Below are 21112 nucleotides of genomic sequence, written 5' to 3'. Positions count from 1 at the left end.
AATTATCGTGCCTACATACAGACAGAAATTATACGTAGTTCAAAAGAAACTGAAGGGAGAGATTTCGTTAAATAGCCAGAAAATAATATACACACTTAAAATATATTCTATGGGCTCAATCGATTCATATGGTACTCTTCCGGGCAATTACAAGAGCAACCTCAAATTTCTGCTTTCCTGCAGTACTTTCATCTTCAGACATAACAATAACTTAGAGAAGTAGTTGGGTGTTTTAAACATTTGGCTATACATTGTTATTTTCATGAGTGACAATACAATTACATGTTTTAATAATTTATGCCTTAAATAAATGTAACAAAATTCTAAAAAAACCAGATTTTTAAAACATTTTATGGAGATTAAATATCTAGATATAATAATAGATTATATCTAAAAAATATCATTTTTTCCATTCGACTGTTATATATTATTTACTATAAATATAAATCTTTCTTATCTTTAACAGCTTTTCTTTGGGCTACATTATAATATGCCCAAAATTCCGCTTTGAATGCTTGGAACATCTTGCAGAATATTGAAAAACTTACTTGATTCCTACATTAGAAAAATATATTATAGGCCCAAAATCAGAATTATTTTTTAATTTGAAATAAATAGTTCAACCAAAACTCAATTGAACCTTCTTAAGGGTCTGAAGGATAAAAAGTAAGTTTGGGTTTTTAAAGTAAACTTTACTGCTACTAGGATTGCATGACATAAATTTTGGAATTAATTTCCAAATCCTCAGTAAAACATCCATTGATAAACTGATGGATACTATTAAATATGCCAAAATCAAAGTGTATTTTATCACAGTTTCCACTCATATACTTGTGTATGATAGCCTCATACTTGAAATTGTCATACCGAGATTGATCAATATGTTTGATATATTCCACTGTTGTTATTATTTTGCGGCAATCCAAACAATAACCCAATCGCAAAGCATATTGATATATTGCAGAAAGGATTTTTGTTATCTCATCAGATTAACCCACATGAATTTTATAATCCAGTAATATGTGCTTTAGCCCAACCCATGTATTTCAGAACTACATTTAGTTTGAGCAGAACTTCCAAACAACTCCCATCGAGGAGGCTTGGTTTCAACTAATCTCGAGCCTATACATTATTGGGCTATATTTGTAGAGTCCTAGTGTTTATTGTAGACTTAGTAATAATATACTGGCATATCAGGGCATTACTTATCATTGACTAATGTAAACAATAAAAAATCCATCAAATCACATAAAATTCTTTTTAAAGTGTTTTTACAACGGAAGGTTATGGTGAAACATCATACAAATTATTGACTGGAATATAAATTTAATTCAAGTTCATTGACAACATGGTATACCAAAAATGTTTTTTTATTTTCCATACAAGAACTATATTGAAAAGAGTTTGTGATAATAATGATAATGTTTTTAATTTAATTAAAGTTAGGTATAAATCATATTCCAAATACTGTAAACAGGCTTTTGAAAGAAATAAAATTTAAAACATCTCCTTTAAATAATTTTGATTCCCTCAAATAAATCCGAATTCATCAGAAATATAACAAGATCAAATAGGGGTGAATTCGGAAATAGGTGTCACATCATGTGTGCGTTTATTGCCGCACATCACATCATTATAAATACCGGTACTGGCTTAATCTAGAAAACATTAAAGAAATGGGACAATGGTAAATGTCTAGATAAATTTATGACACGGGCGTCGCTACCATCACTACTCATTCATGAAACTCAAACTTACAAAACTAATTAACTGAAACTTTAACCCTAGTCTGAAGGAAGGAAAACTCCAGACAAATTATAGATATGATGAGGATATCCGGACAGAACCGGAAACACCGACAAACTGTTTGTGAGATGAAGGAAAGAGAGGAAGCACCTCGTAGTTGAACCGATGTCAAAACCCATCATCGTTGTCCTATCACATTCTACTTGGAGGTCTGTGCTTCTCAATGGGAGAGAGACAAAGCTGGGGGAGAAAACGCCTGATCTGTTATGACAGGTTGAAGGGAGGAGGGGATACTGTCTGCTCTTAGGTCACATCTTGGACTTAGGATTATTGGAAAATGCATATTACTTCCAACGATTATACAAATATTGTTTAGTCCTTTAAATAAAAAAAACTCAATAAATATGTCCCCTAAAATTAAATTGTATGATCTCCCTAAAAACTATAACAGAAACCCTTCTTGCAGAGCTGTATCCTTACATTCTAGGCTATGAAGGAGAATTATTCAAATACGCGTTGCTTAATGGTATAAAACATTTGTTAGCTAGCATTTAAACTAAATGGTGTAATTAAAATCTTAATACATTATATATTATTTTATTCTTCCAGAAGTATTTTGAATTTATGTTTAGAGAGTCTTTTCTATTATTTCTAACACCTGCATTAGTGTGGAACCCGTTAAGAAATAAAAATTTGTTTAATATAAAAATGTATTTACTATAATGTTAAAGGCGTCTATATCTCTCTATGTCATTAAATTCATTTATCTTTGTACGATTTATCATTAGAAACTTTAAACGTTCGAAATTAGTCATATCTTTTTAAAACTATTTTTCTTATACAACTGCAGAGGGAAGAATATGTTACCAATTTATTGCATGTAAGTGAACACGTAAGTGCCACAAGAGAGGGATAAAAGTTATATAAAAATAGGAAACAATAAAAAAAAACAGATCATTTTCGTTGGTTTTAAGGTTAAGATGACGACAATCTAAATATGACAAGGAGTTCTATATCCTAAATTATGAATGGTTAGTAATAAGATATTTATAGGTGAAAATCCACAAACGAAATTTAATTTATTACTGGACTTAAATTAAAATATGATGGTTTAGTTTAATTTGTATTTGATTATATACTAAGTGTTTTGAAATATGAGGAAGAAGATAGATTACAATCTCCAAACGCTGTGTTCTTTGTAACACATAATAATAAAAGCCAATAATCCTTGCAAATCAATCATAGTCGTTAATAATGTTTTGAACACAAAACTAACACATTCATTATATTACTAAACTTTGCTGATATTTCAGAATACTACCACAATTTATGTAATAACGATATGATTAATATGATAAGTTATAAATATGCTACAATGATAATGTGTTCTTCACGATATATCCCATCTAAGTCTGATAAATTTATAAGTGACTCTTCAATTATGTACAAATTTGAGTTAGATCAGTTCCGTTAGTTATTAAACCGTCAATTTTAACTAGAAATTAATTTTGACAGTTAAATTAACCACGGAGCAGATATTAAACTTTAATGTACAACTATGGATTGTTTTTATTTAGTACAAGTAGAAAAGGTACGTAATTTCTTTTTCAAGTAGTGTCTTGTAAAATGCTATGTATAATACTTGTTGAAATAACTAGCTTATAAATTAAAGTATTACAAATTATTTTGAAACTGTATAAAAATATATACGACAAAAGTAATATTTTTTACTTCTAAAGATTTTTATTAGCGCACAAGGATTGATTTTCATATTTTTAATTGTGTAAAACTTTAAACTTGTAATAAAATATTTCAATGGGAACTGACTTTTTCTGCTGTTGATTGTGTTTCAACTCTAGAATAAAGTTTTTTGTTACTAATATTTAAAAACTCGTATAGTTTGAAAAATGTCAGCCGTAACCAAAGTCATCATAGATATAAATAGTGCATCGAGCAATAGGTTTACGTTCTTAAAGAATGTATGTCTTCAATTTAGCTGAGTATTGGTAATGGATTTTGCGATGATTAAAGCATTACATATTTTACACACCAAACATTTTAAAGTTGTAAGATGTAGTCAAATTCAACACTTTATTTAGTGTTTTAATGTAGTGTAAGTAAGTTACATGTTTTATTCATACTAAGGACTTTCAAGCTGGATCTGTATGATGTATTGTTTTTACTCCCATACAAGAAGATATGTTCTGAATTTCCTGCAAGCAAAGTAAATAATCTTGTTCGCGCTTCGCACTGGAGCATCTTAAGTCCGTTTTGCCATTCTCTTTATGTTCTTTACATGAATAATGCCACTTTATGTCTGCTTTAATACAGCTAAGATACCTCGAATCCAAATAAAATGCGTATGTACACAAAATTTAAATATAACCAACTTAAAGGACCTATCAACGATTCGATAAAAATATATAAAATGCGTTTTATATGGATTATTTTTAATCCGATCTAGAATATAAATGAAGCACTGGAAAAGTGATTTAAAAGACTTGCTGATGCGAGTGCACGTTTTAATACATACTATGTGTATATATTTAATAGAAAAATAGTTTTAGAAAAAAAATTATTTACTATACGTTTTACGAGTTATATTGGTTACAATTCAAACGAGGGGTACGTACTATGTGGAACTCCTATAGATATTGTACACGATGTCCTTAAAATTGTTTCGAACTACAGTACTTTAATAACGCAGTCATATGCATAACATATTATTCTGAAATTGTCTCTCTGTATGCGGCTACCTTCGATCTTTCTAATTACATGAGCCACTTAGTTGCTTGAAAGATGTATCTTTACCGAGCAGTAAATTTGTATTTTGCAAACCGAATTATATTCTGCCTACTTAAAAGTTAAGTTATTATAAATTAGTTTAAAATAAATTACTCATAACTTTACAAGTCATTGTCTACAACAAACTCGTTATATCAAGAAAGAAAACTTAATTAGCATTGACTATCAATAAAGTTTCTAAATTTACATCACGTTAAAATATTGCCAACTTAATTAAAACTTCGATAAATTTAACCTCACAGCTGAGAGCTACATCCAAATTTCTTGTTAATAATTTTAGAACTTCCGCTAAAATATAACTGTGAAATATTTTCAGTTCAATCTCTACAAGCATAGTTTCAAAAGAAGACACTCCGTCTGAAAGTTTTTAAATACCACCATATCTATTATAAGTTACAGAAACTACCAGTGTTTAAATATGAATTTTGAGTATAGAATTAATTCACCTTCCGCTCGTGAATTGTCTGAAAGCTGACACTGTCACGGATTTTTCTCCTGGAATCTGGAATTCACGTCTGTCTGAAAATATAAAAAAGTCAGTTATGAACGCGTTCAAAACATACTCTTTGCATCGTTTTGATATCAGAGACACCACAACCCCAAAAGTGCTCTGTTTAGGTTTCTAAGTAGCCACCCAACGTGCTCTGGATGAAAGGATGTTGTCGAAGGTTTTCGTCGTCGATTATTTTTTATCTTTTCAGACAGAAGTGAACTCTAGATTTCTGTGAGTGTATCGTATTTCAGGTTCTCCACTAAGCGGAAGATGCATGCAGCTATACTCAACATTTGTATAGAATCCACCCTACTCATCATCACTACGTTATGTACGTTTGTTCTGTTGCAAATTTAAATTTTACATTGTAAGATTTCTACAGTTTTTCAAGTTTCCATAATATTTAATGTTGATTAATTCAAACATTTTACCAATGTCGATTTTATGGAAAACCATTAACATTAATAAAAATGGTAGAACTTAAGCAACCCATATAAGCTTTACATGGGTTGCTTAAGTTCTACCATTAATGTTCTAACCCCCTTAAGTTCTAACCCAAATAATGTTACATGATCAGCGGAGCTCGCAAATGTAGTAAATACAAGATTCACTAGAACAATCTTATTGTAAAAAAATTATATTATTATTATTAGCTTATTTAAAACAATGTTTTTAAGTACGGGATTTTACATTTCATTTAGGAGTAAAACTAAGTAAATAATTAATAACTACTTTAAACAATGTTTATAATTACAGACATTACTTATTAAAATTACTTTTAGCGCAGAATTATGTTATCATATAAGCTAATGATTAAATTTACAAAATAATACAGACGAATACAGCCTGTTATAAATTATATATTTCTAATTTATGCTAAATAAATTGGTTTTTTGCTTTCAAATTCAATCAATTATGTAGTAAAAAATAATTACTGAAAAAGAAAACGTTGCAATGGATTATATTGTAATAGTAACACTTTTGATCCTTTAGTAAATTCGGTAGTAAATTAATAGTTTTGTCGGCTTCGTTTTTGTAGTATGATAATACAAAATATTTTACACTTTTTGGTACAATTTACTGTCCATGGGTTTGACTATATATAGTTATGGATTTTGGTGCGAAGTAGTTCTTTGCTTTAAATAAAATAAAAATATATACATTGACATTTATCTCTTAAACCGTATTTGTTATTATTTCTCTTTGAAACATGTAATAAATAATATATGTTACCCTATAAATCTATTGGGGAAACGAGCCAAAGCAAACTTTATACGGTCAGGTATTGAGTTTTGCCTTATATTTCTTCGCTTTAGCAAAAATTATATCTTTCAATAATATAGATTTAGGAGGTGCTATTATCGTAAGTCCAGAGTTATACATTTAACGCATATGGCAATATCTTTCGGAAATTACATAAAAACATTTCATAAAACCAACTCCATAATAGATCTTGTTTGCCAACAAGTGTCAAATTTCTTTTAACGTTTGTTTTACTCATAATCAAAATGTTTTTAATTCGAATCTCATATATTGATGAACATTTATCACACTTCTAAAAGGAAATATTTTAACACTAATTTTTGGCAAATTCAAAAACTACATTTTGTTATTAATATTACCAATTATGCAACAAGTTATAAAAACAAGTTTCGAGTACCGAGCAATACTCAGATCCTAATATAGTGAGAAAAATATATACCAACAATGTGTTATGTGACTGATTTTAATGTAAGCATAACTCTCAGAGCTGTAGAAACACTTAAAAGTCTTTCTATATTTTTTTTTAATTTTTTAGCATTGTACATAAAGTGCGCTTATGGCAGTGAAACAAACTTCATTATCATAGTTATCACTATACTTAAACTGTTCAACTTAGAGACAGATTAAAGCATTTAGGCCAATTTTAGATTTTTCTCTGAATGGGTTTAAATGCTTATTAAAATTATCATTTTAATAGCAGCTACCCGCGGCTTCACATGCAATTATTTTTCTGAATATCGTCATATGCTTTATAAATGACATACAGTATATACGTGTGTTAAGCGATCATGAAATATTGGAAAGAAATTAAAGAAATTTTAGAGATACTTTAAAAAAAGTTTAACTTCAGGGCCCCATTTTTAAACTTGAATCTGAAATGGATCAATGGCTTGGAATATCTTTCACTGACTATCATTTATCTAGACTTTTTTGGCGTGCAATTCAAAAGAATAAGCGAATGGTGTCCCTGTTTTTTAAAATGAAATTGCAGGCGAAGCCGCGGTAACTTTTAGTTTGTGTACCCACTAGAAAGAGCATATAAATAAAATTCTTTTGCCAAACTGGAGGATTACATTGCCATAATGATACATGAGTATTATTCATAGTTTAAATACTTTACATCGAAAATAGATTAATTAATGAAAGTAAAAATTCCATACAAAATTCTCCTACTATATTTTATTCCAGCTGATGTAGACCATTTATAGATCTATAGATAAGCTATAAAATTATATAGAAATGAACTATTATGGGTAATTACAAGAAGATGGTAACATAGACGAAGATACTGGTCTTGAAGATCCAATGCCCTACTCACAGTATTATCTCTTTTATTAATTTCATAACCTTTATTACTTTCTCTTCTAACTTACAAAGACATAATTGCACATTACCTATTTTTAACATTATTATTATTTAACTGACATACCTGATATAGAATAATTTGGTATAGAATCACCTTGGGGATGTATACTTATGGTACATGTCTGACAACGGAGTCTCACTGCTAATAATATATCTCTTCTAATTAATCATTTTCTGCTGTTTCTGAGGCTCTTATAAGTGAGTAATCGGCAATTATATAGGCGAAATAAGTAAAATTCTATAAAATGAATGTTCACTCGCAAGTGTATAACCTAGTAGTTTTATCCGTAAGCTATGGAGGCTTAAACAATTCTCTGGTTAATGTACTGGTAAGATAAGTTCCCTTGAATCTTATCTATTTCAAAACTCATTAGTTTAAAAGTCCTTAGCGAGTTATATTAAGAGGAATTAACTTCAACTAAGGATTATTTTTAAAGTGATTATAATTTTCGGAAGATTTTAAAGTATTCTTAGGGGGAAAGTTGCAGGGTACAGAAATCTCTTGATAATTTGGGGAGCAAATCTGACAACCAACTAAGAAGAGAGTTTTAAAAACGTTGGGGGAATAATCTCCAGGCGTGAGGAGTTCGCTAAGTATTTAATAGGTGTGGGGTTGGGAGAAGGGGGAGAAAAAGGAAATGTTTGATGGATGTTTGTGATAGTCATATATATATATATATATATATATATATATATATATATATATATATATGTATGTATGTATGTATATATATAAAAAATGTATTTATATATAATGTATATATATATATATATTTTTTTTATTTAAAAATAATTGTATGTGAAGCCGCGTGTAGCTGCTATTAAAATGATAATTTTAATAAGCATTTAAACCCATTCAGAGAAAAATCTAAAATTGGCCTAAATGCTTTAATCTGTCTCTAAGTTGAACAGTTATATGTATATATAATTTAATTTCAATAAACATTGAATCGCTAAAAGTACTTGCTCCGCCGGGACTCCAACCCGGATCAAGTAATATATATATAAATATATTATAATTTATATATAATTATATAAAATATAAAATATATAATTATATAGATTATATATATATAAATTTATATATAATTATATATATATATATATATATATATATATATATATATAAACGTTTACGAGATATAGCTAAGATTTCATAAAAAATTTATAATATCCCTTGTTCAATATGAATCTAAAACGGCTAACTGAACTAATGAAATATTATTAAAAGAATAATGAAAGATTTTTCCTAAAAATAACTACAGTTTATAGTTTATATGCCTTCTTAAGAGAAATCCTGAACACAATGTGAGGAATAAAATATTCAAGCCATTGCACTTTCAAATGAAAAGTATATATTTTTACATAATACCAAAACATCATCAATACAATATTTTTACGTATCGAAATATATTACACTTAACATTAAATCTTGAACATTTTTAAAGAATGAAAACCTACCAGATTAATTTCAAGGAAAACTAAGCTTTCTAACTACAAAAATCCAGAACATATTTTACACAGTGCTGTCGATAAATATCCAAATTTATCATAAACCTTAATGTTAGCTATTTTAACTTCGTGTATTTTATTTTAGGAAATAGTTATTTATTTAATTTTTTAGTATTTACTTTTATTGAAATGTGTATGTAATAAACGAAATGGGATATGATATTTGTTTATAGCTATTATTGTTATAATTTAGCGTAGTATTCGTTTAATAAAAAAATAAAATGCACATTAAAAATATATAGGTCTTCTACAATTTGTCTCTCCCTACGTCGAATTTCGTTCGAACTTTCGTTACGTCGACTTATAATGTCATATTAGTCGTGAACTACATTGGGGAGTTCTTCAGGCATTCATTTGTAAATAATTATGTCTATATTAAAAGAAAATGTAATATTTACAAGTTAAAGTATTCCTTTCTCTGTAAAAACTAAAAGTATGGAAATGAAACAGTTATCATTTGTATTTAACTACCATTTTACACGTAAATCGTATGTAATAAACATTGCAGTGTCTTTAATATGTCTCACTTTATAACAAACAGCAGGGACTAATTTATATTGAGCTATGAACTCAAAACATAAATAGGAACTGAGTTTAAAAAATTTGGACAAATTTAAAATTTGTAAATTTTTTTGTTCTTCTTACAGTATTAAAATAACTTTACAAAATTTTGCATGTCTACATACTTTATAAGCGATGAAAAAATTTACGAAAATACTAATACCTATATCTATTAATACCTATTTACGTTATGCTTCACATAGTACTTAATTAAATGTGAACCAAATCATTGCTCTATTTTGCTCATAATATCTAAATCCGTTAAAGTCTGAAAACGTCTGACGTAACTAGACAATAAAATTACAAAATAAATTACTGCCAAGTTTGTTTTGTTCTTACATAGTCCTTTCTACAATTTGAATGAATTTGTACTAATTTTCATTCCGTATATTCTCATGAGAAAAAAGTAGTTATATTTCTACGTTACTGTTGATCATACAACAAAATATTTATATTTTATGAGTAAGTGCAAGTAATAATTGTATATTTATAATTTTCAACTTATGACGATTGCATATATTTTTTTGTAAATTAGAAATGAAATATACAGTTACTGAAAGTATATGTGGCACAGCACTTAGTATGAAAAACACCATACTATAATGAATTCTTTAATTAAGTCTGAAGCTGCTTAAAAAGCTTTCAATTTTCTGTGCAATATAACGTGGAGAAAATGTAAATTCGTTTAAATATCTAAATAAAGTCCACTTTGAATATTTTGTAATTAATTCCACGCTGAACATGCATTTATACGATCTTTGTGATTAATTAAGAGAGCATCAATCATGGCTTTGAATAATTTATTCGTTTTTATAGCCCATATATGCCCAACGCCCCATTTTTGGGGCGGCACTAAAAAAAAATTCTGACAGGTACATTTTGTTTATAAAGGGACTTTTTGTGTTTCTTACATGTTCAGTTGGTAGTAGTGATTGCAACAGTGTGTGTTGCACCTCTGCAGAAGCCTCATGTGTTTTGCTGTTGTATTTTTTCTGTCAATATTTTGAAGATTGAAAATGGATTCGGAAAACACGTAAGTAATTCTAACTAACACATAAGTAGAAGTTATTTTACAGTTGGATTTATTGTTTGTATATTACTTTAGTGAAAAATAATCATAAACTTACTTATTCAGTCACAGAGTAAACGTAACCTCACTTTTCCTACTGCCCCAAAATTGGGGCGGTGGGCATAGCAGGGTACATAGCATAGTCAAGCCAAAGTACATTTGAGTTCAGTTATCTTTTACACACAATAGGTAATACAATTCTATTTCCAACTGTTATTAGTAAAAACTAATTTGTTAAGTCGGATTTACTTTGAGAAATACTTATGTCATCTATTTATTCCAGATACACCGTTGAAGATATACTGCAGATTCTGGAAGGAAATACAGATACTCTACTTACTGCTACAGTGTACACTGAGCCACCTGAAAACTTTTTGCAAAGTGATGAAGATAGTGCTAATGAGGAGGAAGACGACATAAATCGATTAACAGGTAACCAGCTGAGAGCGTCGGCTCAACTGCAAGCTACAACTCTTACCTCTGATGGTCTTGATCACATATCTTTTGGAGATCCAGATATCATTGTAAATAATCCTATAAGAGTAGACCTAATAGAAAAACCTTCCACTTCCAGTGATCTTTTAGACACTAGTCCCTCTCAGACAAGTGTCATTGATGAAGCTAATGATCAAGTTAATATTAGTAATAACGGTTTGATTGATAGGAAACGTAAAAACTCCTCAAAGAAGGTTAGTTCTAAAACACAACCATGTTTGAAAAAGACCCATTCTGAGCAAATGAATAAAAAAGCTAAGAAAGGATCTTTACCTACACGTAAATGGGAACAAGTAGACATAGTTCAAAAGCCTGAACATGAATGGGAGATGCCAGATTTCATTAATGTTGATCGAACACCAACAGAGTTTTTTGAATTATTTTATGATGACCAACTAATTGATTTGATAGTTCAGGAATCAAAGAAGTACGCAATGTTCAAAGGCCATCATACTTTTAATGTAACATCCCATGAAATACGTGTTTTTACTGGTATTTTTTATTGAGTGGATACTGCTCTGTTGCCAGAAATCGTCTCTACTGGGACACAGGTGCAGACACGCATCACCCAGGTGTAGCAGCAGCTATGTCTCGGACCAGATTTGAAGAAATCCTTCGTTATTTTCATGTTGCAGACAATAACCATCTTGATGTTACAGACAAATATACCAAGATCCGACCTCTTTGGAAATACTTAAACGAAAAGTGGTTAGAATATTTTCCTAGAGACGCGTACGTTAGCATTGATGAGTCAATGGTATGGTATTTTGGGAGGCATGGTGCAAAACAGCACATACATAATAAACCAATAAGGTTTGGTTTTAAAGTTTGGTCGATGTGTACACGTTTAGGCTACATTATTCAAGGTGAACCTTACCAGGGTGCATCTACAGGCAACACCCATCCACATTTAGGTTGTGGAGGGTCAGTGGTAATGGACCTGGTCAAAAGACTTCCCTCTGACAGTAAATATAGCCTGTTTGTAGATAATTACTTTACATCACTGCCTCTTTTAGAAGAACTCAAGGAAAATGGGCATGATTGTACTGGCACAATTAGAGTTGACAGAAACGAGAAGGCTCCGTTAACTGACCACAAATTATTTAAAAAACTAAAGAGAGGAAGCTTTGAGCAATTAAGTGACAGAAAGTCAGGAACTACTCTTGTCAGATTCAATGATAATAGTGTTGTCACACTTGCATCAAATCGTGCTGGAGTATCTCCCATGGGTTCATGCAACCGCTGGTCACAGCAGGAGAAAAGAAGAATTAGTGTCAAGCAACCACTGTGTGTTGGATTGTACAATTTATACATGGGGGGAGTTGATAGGCTTGATCAAAATGTCTTAGCCTACAAACCAACCATAAGGATGAAGAAGTGGTATTGGCAGCTTATCTTATTCCCACTTAGTTGCAGCATGAACAACGCCTTTCAGTTGTATAAGCTAAGCCCAGCCGGCAAAAGTAAAGATGCTTTCGACTTTCTTGGGTTTATCAGAGAAGTAGTTCAAGTGTATCTGAGAAGAAATGTAGACCGTCCATCAGTTGGAAGACCATCTAAGAAGTCGAGGACCCGTGTTCCAGATGGCTTACGCTTGGATGGCATCGGTCATTTGATTGTCTCAAATACCACTCAAATACGCTGCGCTGAATGCCACAAGAATACCACCAAGAAATGTCAGAAATGTTCAGTAGGATGCCACGCCAATTGTTTTGTTAAGTTTCATTCCCAGTAGAAAAAAATTCATACTGAAAAATCTGTCATAATTATGTATTTTCAAAAATATATGTTAGTTTTAAAAATAAGATTTATTTAAATTATTATTTTTAAATCATGTAATATTTGAATAAAACAATATATTTGGGCATTACATGTTTGTTTCTATGTATGCGTTTCCAAAAATACAAAAATAATTAGTATTAGGCTTACGATAGGATATGACCCCTTACATGCCCAACGCCCCATTTTTGGGGCGGTCAATTATGGAAATTCCATGAATGTAAGAATTTTATAATTATTTTTCTGGTTAATTTTTAAGATATACTAATACAAATAAATGGGTAAAATTTAATTTTTAAACCTAAAAAAAACTTGGGCATATATGGGATAGAGCTCCAAATGGTGGATATTACAGACGTGTCAAGATATTGAGCTAGAGATCGGTAATTTTCTAAAACTAGATATTTCTTTTGTTTTATAATATTTAATTTTTTTTTTAAACATATTTTGAATTTTTTTCTTTATTTGTAACCTCCAAGAACAAACCCTTAGAACGTTAAAGCGTTCATCATTTTTCCTCCAGTAACTTTGCATATTTAATTCATTATCCAAATACTTTATTTGACCAGGAGAAAATACTTTATACTAAAAATGACTTTGATGTAAACAGCAGTTTTATCTTAAAACCTCTTTAATTTTGATAGCGTACAGAAGATATTTCAATATTTTTATATATAGGGCGGCGAATATGTCAGTTTCCCAGAAGAGAATTTTAAAGGCGTTATAGGTTAATTTTATAAAACACTTTTAGGCAAGTAAACAAATGTATTATATGAAATTACTCACATATAACTATAAAATAGTATAGTAGTTCTTCGAAAAGTTCACCTTTATTTTATATACGTTTTATGCAACAACTGATAACAGAATCACAAATTTTTTGCCATAAAGATTTATCGTTATTAACAAGTTCTAATGTATTTGTAATTAGGTTGCTGAGTTCGTCAAGAATTTGCTGTTTTGAAACATACACAGCCTCCTTTATAATACCCTACAAAGACAACTTATAAGGGGTCAGATCTGGCGAGCGCGCAGGCCAATCAATTGTACCACGGCAACCAATCTATTCATTAAATGTGTCATTTAAAAAATCTCGAACTTAGATACCGAAATTTGCTGGGAATCAATATTGAAAACAGGATTGTTTTTGAGCTCGGGAACTACTACTTCTTGCAGCAACCGTAAGTAACTTCCTGAGTAACATTTCTTTGAAAAAATTAAGGACCAATCAGTGCAGTACTCGAAATACCATAACACAGGCACATTGCGTTCTGCTTGGATTACTTTATGAGAATTTACATCCGACCAGTGCACGCAGTTATGCCGATTAACGCGTCCATTTAGTTTGAAAAATGCCTCATTACACGAGTAATGGTGAGCCTCTGAGCGGGTAATTATTATCTCACAGAATACCAATCGCCTATCGGAAGCGCTTGGAGTAAAGATGGACCATATGGCTTAAATGTTAATTGCTTTAATGTTCTTTGCATGCTTCTTGATATTTCTAGTTCAGCCTTAAGAGTTGATTTACCGGGACTGGCTACCAAAGCTTGAGCAACTGTCTGCAGACTTTCTTCGCTGCAAAATTGATCGTGGACGACTACACTTCGTCGCATTTAAAACGCTTCCTGTTTTTTCATATTTCTTATTTAACTTCCTCATATACTGTCGAGTGGGTTATCGTGACACTTGGATATTTACCACTAAATTCTTCAATACATAATAAAAATAGGCGTATTTTTATTATGCTTCCACCACAACTGTAGGATGTAAATTCATTGTTGTAAACATTTAAAAAGCACACAGAAACTAATAACAGATGCAAAGAGCATCATAGTCCCGTGCGATCTGCTAACCGGCTGGCGTTACCTAGCCGCCAGCGCCTCCGCTCACATGCGTAAGACCCTCGTTACCACATGGGATTACAGAGCCTCGCTGATCCAAGAACTGTCGCACGCACACCCAAACCCCTGATGGTTGACATGCCCTGACAATCACTGGTCATGTTTCTGATTTACAGTTGTTGCATCCTATTAATCTTGTAAATTTTTTTAGGCCTAATGTGTTATATTTATAAAAATATACAAATATATTGATTCCTAATATGATGTACTTATTAAATGGTAAAGCCAACATTTAAATATAAAATAATGGCGTTCTTAGGCAATTCACAATTTTTTCGTGATTATAACAAATTCTATATAATTTATTAAGTACGTAAAAATACTAATAATAAAATACTAAAGTTTCTAATAATTTCGCGATTCCAATTAATAGTTCACCACAGGCAAGGTAGTAGATTTGCACGGCCAGCTATGTTAGCCTATTGGTTGTGGTAAGAGATTATTGCTGATCAGTAGTATGATGCTGCAAAATCTTGGTTTTACATTTTTGTTTCGTATGCCTTGTGAGCTATTTAATCTTCGAAATCACAACACACCTCAACGGTAAGTTAACTATGCATAGGAACAATTGATCTTAATTTTATCCAACTAGCTCCAATGACACTGGAGGGTATTATTTCTTAAGAGTTCAAAAAATCGATTCTCTCTCTGACCAAGCTGGTCTTTAAACTTTGTAATGCATCAGAGGTGGTTTTAGACATATAGATGGTTTTCAAGCGAACATCGCTTAGTTTAACAATAACTGGGACTCTAATTTAAATCAACCCTAATAAAATAGAAAAGACGATATGAATAGTAGTTTTTGTATGATTGTACATTACACATACAGTTTTGTATTTTGATTGAATACAAAACATTAACGCATATTTCCATATTTATTTTTATGTGAATGAGGACTGTACGCATCTAGTCTTCTTTGTTTTGTAACAACGTTATTAAATGCACATTTCCTTTATAATTTATTTACTAACCTATGAAGTTACTTACAAAAAAGGTCGTTTTATCTCCACACCTGTACTAAAATGAAGATGATCTATAAATTTAAAGGTTTAATAACATATATTACAGTCTAATTTCCGGAGGGTTTTATAGTAGTCCTACTTTTTCATGATTGTGGATACCATAAGAGTTATTTTTTTCAAGGAAAGTATACTTTTAGAGACAGAAGAACCATATTTTGAATGGACTTATGAAAGGAGAATGCATATTTTACAAGTTTTTGTTATTTATACCCCTGTCCAAGCTTCCCCACGCGTCGGGGGATGATTCGGGAGTTGGTCCCTTCGTCCCCGCTCTTGTTTCTGTTCCGCGCCATTTCCGTCTCCAGTTCTTCGACTGCGGCGCTTGTTCACTCGGAAGACGTTATAATCTGATTCCACCCAGAGGTGGGTCCCATGCCATCACGAGATTAATGGATATCCTTCCGGTCCCATGATTGTAATTCAAACTTCCCCCACATTTGGGTCTCTGCATCTGACGTTTCAAAAGAGGGTTAACTTTCATTTTTCGCTGAGAGATGGAAGTGAAGAGTGTTATTGATTAGCTCTTATTAACAGCAATATATTCTGATTAAAATATAAAAAAAATTAAGTAATAAATATAATTTAAGGATTTCTCGTATTACAATATTTAGATGCAGATCATAGCAGAAAAGTTGCTATTAAATTCTAATTCCTCCTACATCCTAGTATTCCTCTGAAATAAATACTTATTGGGTTAATTTAATTATGCTACAAAATTATAAGAACAGTGCTTAATAATAACAACAATGTGGCTTTAGTGTTCGAACTTAAAACTTTATAGCAAAAATAAAAATTGTATTGAAACAATACATTTTAAATAGTAATGGAAAATGCAAGAAGATTCCACAATTCTGTTTTCTATACAGTTTACTAGCAAAATCTTTCGTTTGATTTCATTCTTACATAGAAAAAATATTTACAATAAAAACTAATATACGCACTTATAGTAAAAAACATTTACCCATACTTACTCCTGTTTCTGCACATATTCTGAAGTGGTTGATGTTTTAATCACGTCTTAACCTTTTTGTTTATTTTTCAGTGGCTTAGTGATAAATATTAACTTACTGGATATATAATAACATATTTTATGATCATTGTGATCCCATTTATCTTACAATGTATCTTACTTGTTGTTCTATGTCGTCAATGATGAATGACCTAGACTATTAAAGACAATATGAAAAATCTCATTAATTTATCTTCCAAAACATAATTCATATTCCAACCAAACACAGTTCATAGTTTTGAGAATTACTTTAGCACCAATATTTTAAATGAAATAGTATCTCTTACAGTTATTATTTTATTTACAGTCAAAATACTTTTATATGTTTATTAAAGAACCTTAGCATAGTATCTTTGATTGTGTTAGTTACTCAACTAAGATAATGTAAAAACTCATTGAACGTAACATTTTACGTAAGTTTTAGAAAATTTCTGAAACAGAATGCCCTGAGGTACAGTGATAATTCAAATTCTTTCAGAGGTAAGACATAAATAACTAACTATATGTATACTGATATTGCAGCTAATATGAATCCGTCAGGACGATCATTGATGTTCAATTGTAATAAAATCATTTACATTGCGGCTTAGGCACTCTGAGGTAAAATTTTGAAACAGTGATTTTAATAGTTAATGCCTATGCCTTTGCAATTATTTAAAGTTTGCGAAAAGTATCTTCTTTTAAATGCCTAAATCGTATATATGTCAAACAATTATCTTCTAGTGTCGTCTGATGTGACTCTTCGTACGTCCACCCACATTTTCAAAAGGGACTTGTGCTATTGCTGAACACATTTGCAGCCATTCCTCTAAATGGACAACAATTAGTAAAATATGAAGTAATATTATTAAAAAGATAATTATTTGTTATGTAGGCCCTACTATCTTGTTCCCATTTCTAAGTGCTTAAAACAAATTGATATAAATTACAAATAATAACGACTATGATTAAAAAGGTCAATTTAATCTGACTTATAAAGTCCAAAATTACAAAAACCCAAATTACATAATTTTTTTATTTTAAGCCTTTACTAATATTTTTTTATACATTTTTTCACATTTTGTTACTCGTCCGAGGTTTAATTATAAGAATATAAATGTATGCTTACCTAACTATGTAAATTAATCCCAGTTAAAATAATTAGTTTACATTCTAAACTTAAAGTAATTGTATTCATTTTTAATTTAATATTAATAGTTAACGTTTTAAGTTAAAGATTATATTTCTGCTATTTTGCTGAGACAGAAAAATTGATTAAAATAATTCAACTATCGTAGTCCAATAATGTACTGCTGGGTAATAAGTCCAGGAATCATCTGAGTACTCTAAATTTGAAGGGCCCAGGTGGACGCTTTGTCCAATCCATCACATTTTAAAAGAATTGGGGCCAAAACATATAATTTGGGAATGATGTTAAACATCCAATAATTCCATTAGCCATAGTACTACAATGAAAGTTAAATTACTACCAACACGATTTTACTGGACTCTTTCTTTATATATGTAACTTTCACAGTATTATTTTACTTATAGTTGACACTAATTCAATGACCGGTTACTATTCTCTTCCTGTGTTGTATTGTTTGTGAAAGTTGTATTGTCAGATATGAATATCAAACAAACAGACATTAAAGTTATTTTAATTAGAATTGTTCGTGTACGTGACATTTAACGAAACAAATATTTAACATTGCAATAACGTCAATGTCAGCAAATATCCAACCCCTCTTGCTGCCCTGAACGACCCCTCATAAACGGTTAATTTGTTTGTTTCTGGCTTCCCCTACTCTTTTCCCCTCTTCCCCCGGGACATGAGATAACATTAATGAGCATGCCATTCAAACGCATAATATGACCTTTACTAAGAATAGTGATAATTCACACTCCGTTTTGTAATTAACATCGTTCAATTACCCTTCATATTCTTTGTACTTTTTCGAAGTGTTTCATGACATTCTACAGTGCTTCGTACAGTCACAGTCAGTGATTAAAACGTGGAATTTGAGCACCTACACCTAAAGAAATGAATCCAATTGTACCGTTAATTAGTTAATTAAATTTAATATAATGTAAATTTCGCAACCTAGTCAGCCAGTATAATTTAATATTATTTTTATCCAATGTTCCGGAACTAAATTATTGGTTGGAGTAACTACCTAATTGGCACGCGTATGAATATTTTCTTCTAACCCTTTGTAGCAGCCCAACTATGTGACCGAGCAGACCTCGCGCGCTTTGTCCGTAAGTAAAATTTATCTTTTCGTATTATTAAATTAGCCCTTTGATGCCAAACATATAAAAATGAATGTAAAGTAAAGTAAAGATGTGAATAGTAAAGTAACTTACCCTTGAAGATCTTTTATTTGCTTGATTGAGATAGATAAATGTTGTGGCGTCGTCCTTATGGCGACGAGCACGTTGTTATAAATAGTAATTTGTATCATTAAATGGCTAATACCGTCGCGAATTTGTTTTAGGCGAGTTTACGTGTCCCACGTGTCTCACGGCTCACAGGGCACATATTATTTGAGTAGATGGCTACCAGTTTATTAACTTCTACTCATCGTCTAAGTAACCACCGACTAGACATAACCCTTCTTAGACTACAGCGCCATTGTCTCGTGCCAAGACGCCGACACCCGGGTTGTGAGTCTACACATTGCGAAGGGAAGTAAAATCTTAATGTCTTATAAAGTAAAACATCGTACATAATTTCAGAGAACATTGGATATTTTAGGCCCACCTAGAAGATATACATTTTTAGTTCTTATATTCTAAATGGCAGCAACGTGGCATTACATAAATTTATTTTACAATCCAAAAGTGGTGCTTGTAAGTTTCATAATTAAACTGAACTTATAAGTAAACTTTGCAAATCGAGTATTACTACGACCTCAGAAGTCACCACCCCCCATGTGTTATCGTCATACGGTACACAATAGTATCGTTTCATTAAAGTTTTTGATTCTCAAACTTACCGAAAATGAGTAAGTTTGTGCAATCATAACGCAGACTCTGCGTTTCTATTCAGTTCACTTATTATTAGGCCTCGACGTAGATTTATTGACTAAGAAAAATATTTTTTGAATCGTCCTTTCCTGGTTTCCTTATAGTAGCTATAGCGATGTAATGTCCGCATCAGGAAGTTATATAAATAACATAAGAGCTTCCGATATTTAACGTTTTCTACAAATTTAAAAATATTTAAGCAACTTCGTGAAGCTCATCATTTCTAATATACCATCAATGTACAAAAAATATATTTTGAAGAAACTTTTGAAATTCCGACATTAGATACTCAATTCTGAGCATAAATCAAACAATTAAAATATAAAGTAAAAAACAGTCATTTTTTGTTCAGCTGATAATTCTTATTAGAGTAGTAAATACATACAGCATTAATAAAGTATCACGTAAATACGCAAAAATCGTTTCCCTCATAAAAAATGTATACATAATGCGCTGCTACTGTAAGACTGCTAAAAGTACTTCATAGTTGAAGAGTTTCGTTTCAATATGTTAATCTTACAATGAATGATATTAAAATTAAATTTAAACTTAACCTTATGGGTAGTGGATTCTCATGGAGGAAGAGGGAAGTTAAGAAGTCCTTTCAATTTGTTTCCGCCTATATCTCAGCAGGGATCGGTCCTACAGAAACTTTACACGTATATAAAATAAAAGCTGGTTCTGAATGTCTTGAGGTCCCCTAATTGCGCTGACCCACAAAGACCAAGGCATCATATTGCTATAGAAACCTGGTTTAGGCATTCTACTCAGCCACGTACTGACAGCATGTGATACCACATGAGCAGCATTCGGTAAGAATTCAAGAAGGTCATGTAGCATATGCTGCTGAAGTCTTTAACAGCCTCTAACAAGCAGATTGCCAGGCAGGGTAACAACCGTTTCCTCCGATGGTACGATTCCCTGAAAAAAGAAAGATTCCCCAATAAATAACGCTACGACCTATTCGTAAAGTCTGTGGCGAAAGTCTGATATCAATGTCTCATCTCTTCCGCTATCCCAGGGATGAGTCAAACATTATATTTATCAATGCTACTTTCAGATAAAAAAGTGTCTGGCAAA

The 21112-nt window shown here is 31.1% G+C and overlaps 1 pseudogene; it reads left to right on the top strand.

The window, feature by feature from the left end:
- The window catches only part of LOC124358240, a 79186-nt pseudogene extending 64124 nt beyond the window's left edge, over positions 1-15062 (top strand).
- Positions 15063-21112: the final 6050 nt, after the last annotated feature.

This window comes from Homalodisca vitripennis, chromosome 3, assembly GCF_021130785.1.
Source record: "Homalodisca vitripennis isolate AUS2020 chromosome 3, UT_GWSS_2.1, whole genome shotgun sequence".
NCBI classification, from domain to species: Eukaryota; Metazoa; Arthropoda; class Insecta; order Hemiptera; family Cicadellidae; genus Homalodisca; species Homalodisca vitripennis.
The sequence above is the reverse complement of the archived record's forward strand: the minus strand, read 5'-3'. Positions and strand labels throughout refer to the sequence as shown.